General features: G+C 33.6%; 1 long non-coding RNA gene across 1 annotated transcript; it reads left to right on the top strand.

Moving 5' to 3' along the window:
- Positions 1 to 2,025: 2,025 nt before the first annotated feature.
- On the top strand, positions 2,026 to 2,641 carry LOC126767274 (uncharacterized). Its single transcript, XR_007669048.1, has 3 exons — positions 2,026 to 2,051; positions 2,109 to 2,286; positions 2,348 to 2,641. It is a non-coding gene; the product is annotated as an uncharacterized LOC126767274 (long non-coding RNA).
- The last annotated feature ends 236 nt before the right edge of the window (positions 2,642 to 2,877 follow it).

Raw genomic sequence — 2,877 nt, 5'->3', positions numbered from 1 at the left:
AAGTTTTGCATTTTCCACACCACCCCAGAGGTTTGCAATAAAGCGCGTTACGGACTTTTTAGGTGTTCGGTTCCCCGGTAGGCCTGTTTTCACTTTTTCAACTTAAAATAAACATAATTAATAATTTGCATAAAAATTTAAATAAAAATATTGCACAAAATAATTTAATAATTAATAAAGATTTCTAAGCTCTCACAATAGATGCATCCAAAATCCTACAACTCTATTAAATATATTAAAATACAGAAGCTAACTTTTAGAAGGGGGAGGTAGTTACCTATGTGAAATGCGCAAAAATTTGATGTGCCGAAAATGAGGGCTGGCTGCCTGCCTATTAAAAATTCTTAAAGAAAAATATGTTCTAATTGTTATAAAAAGTATTTTAAAACGTCGGGTTGTGAATTTTCGCAGCAATAAAAAGGCTCTACAATTTTTAATATAAACATTATTATTAACACTAATATATATTCTTATTAAAAACTTCGACATATCTTTCTTTTCAAACCCAATTTCCAATTGATCTTTTCCTATATCGGCTAACGAGTTGTCAATTTGTATATGCCAAACGACAAATTACCACCCAGGATTGTATCATACTGCATGCAAAAATTTGGAAATATTTGAAGCGTGTTTAAAAATTGCACAAAAAAAAAAACAACTGATTTAACATTAAACAACAACTAATATCCCAATAAAATTGAACACATATGCAAAGTAATTCAATATAATCACTTAAATAACGTAAACACTTGCATTTTTTAATATCTTTTAAAGTCTCGGTCATCAAAATTTAAAATTTATATGTAGTTTAAACGCTAACACAACACCCTGATTACCATGAAAGTAGCAAAAAAAGTGTAACACAACACCCTAAGATTTTCTAGAGGTGAGTATAGGTATGTAAACAAAGAAAAGGTTTATTACTGTATATACTGAGGTTTGTTAATCAACTGACTGCAAATGTTCTTTGTCTCATGGTAGCCACTTTACGCTCGCGGTTACCATTACATCCATATATTTCATTTGCCCATGTATGATCTAAAGACATAGTCTTTTCGAGAAGGCCCGTTTTAATGCGCAAAATACTACTTTTCGCAACCGTTCTTTGACGTTTTGACGATTTTAAGTCCGTCAACTCCTTACTTGGAGACAGGTTTGCGAGAGTTGGCTTTGGCTTGCTCATTTTGCTTGTTTAAATTTCCGAAAAGAAGACTACATATAAGCTTGGCAACAGATATATTAAGAATCGACAACGAAAACGAAAAAATATATATATACATAAGTATATCGATTCCCCAATATACGAAAGCCTAACCAATAGCAATAAAGGTTGGCAACAAATACATTTGAAATTGGTTACGAAAACGGAAAAAAATAATATCGATTCCCAAGTATACGAAAGCCAAACCAATAAATGCGCAAAATGAGCAATAGCACAAAAAAGTAATTTAATCGGAAAATGTCCAAACGAAAATCGACAAAAATTGCGAAAAACGACCGATAATTGCAAACACGGATCGAAAAAATTGCGAAAAATGAGATAATTTAATTTTGCAATTAATCATTTTTTCACCTTTTCGTCAAAATAAAGGGCTGCCGCAAAATCCCAAAATCCCTTATTCACTTTGAATTCTTATATGTCTGATCATGTATTAATATACATAAGTATATATGTAAGTTTGAATATTAAATACAAGGCAATACAATAAATCAATAGGGGTATTCTCTTGCTCTTGCAAAACCCGGTGCACGGTGCAAGAATTGCAGATTTATAACGGCACATGGAAAATATGTCAGACCAAAACAAAATATTAATTGCAACCCTGTTGTAGTTGCCATTTTACATAAAGACATATTAAGTCGTTAAATTGTTGAGAAAGGTAAGTTTTAAATAGATTTTAAAATTTCTAAAGAATTTTTACAGTTTTCCACAAATATGAATAGCGAAGTTGCGCCCCAGCGAAGAGGAAAAGGCAGCAGCCAAACAAGAAGTGGAAGGAGAGTGAGGTGCTCTCTATAATAGAGTTTTAATGGAAGAGGCGGAATTTGAGGTAAGTTGATACGTTCTTTTTTAATTTTTTATTTAATTCGATTTTCTATTATTTCAGGCTCCAACTGCGCAATTGTTTTATAAACGATTTTTACATAACTCGCAGTCGGATGTCTCATGGGATCTGATGCGGTTGACGGTCCGACATTTGAAGGCGCAGTACCGTAAAGCCAATGACTAGCTCGCGTCAACGGGTGCAGGACTACAAGATGAAGCTGACGGCAGAACCATCGAAGGTTAGTATTATACAGATATTTTAAATTTATTGTAAATAAAACATTTTTTTACTAATTTCAGCAAAAATTGCTAAAATGTCTCCATACTACGACCAGCAGAGGGAAATATTTGAAAAGCGGTTGCCGGCCACGCAACCGTTACTGGTTGAAAGCAACCTTCCTTCGCCTCAGTTATGTCCAGTTAGTACTGCACCAGAATAGTTATAGCTAACTGCATTTCTACTGAAAATTGCCTAATGGATTGAGCGTTGTTAAACTGTGCACTATCTTTGATCAAGGACAACAGCAACGCAAATTTATCTCTTGAGACTCGGAGCATTTGTTGGTAACGTCCTTCGTCTAAATAGTCAAGAACATTAGCCCTCCATGCCAAACTCTTAGGCACATTTTGATCTGTCTAAATAGTCAAGAACATTAGCCCTCCATGCCAAACTCTTAGGCACATTTTGATAATTTCCGCGATGGTTCGATAAGATAATTGTAAGACTTTCATCATACCATAGTTTTCCAATAGCTATTGTCGTCTAAAAAGTTCAAATTTTTGATTTTTTAAAGCTTGAAAAAGTGAAATAAACAATTACCATCCAGATG

The sequence above is a fragment of the Bactrocera neohumeralis genome, unplaced genomic scaffold, assembly GCF_024586455.1.
Source record: "Bactrocera neohumeralis isolate Rockhampton unplaced genomic scaffold, APGP_CSIRO_Bneo_wtdbg2-racon-allhic-juicebox.fasta_v2 ctg5004, whole genome shotgun sequence".
NCBI lineage: Eukaryota > Metazoa > Arthropoda > Insecta > Diptera > Tephritidae > Bactrocera > Bactrocera neohumeralis.
The sequence above is the reverse complement of the archived record's forward strand: the minus strand, read 5'-3'. Positions and strand labels throughout refer to the sequence as shown.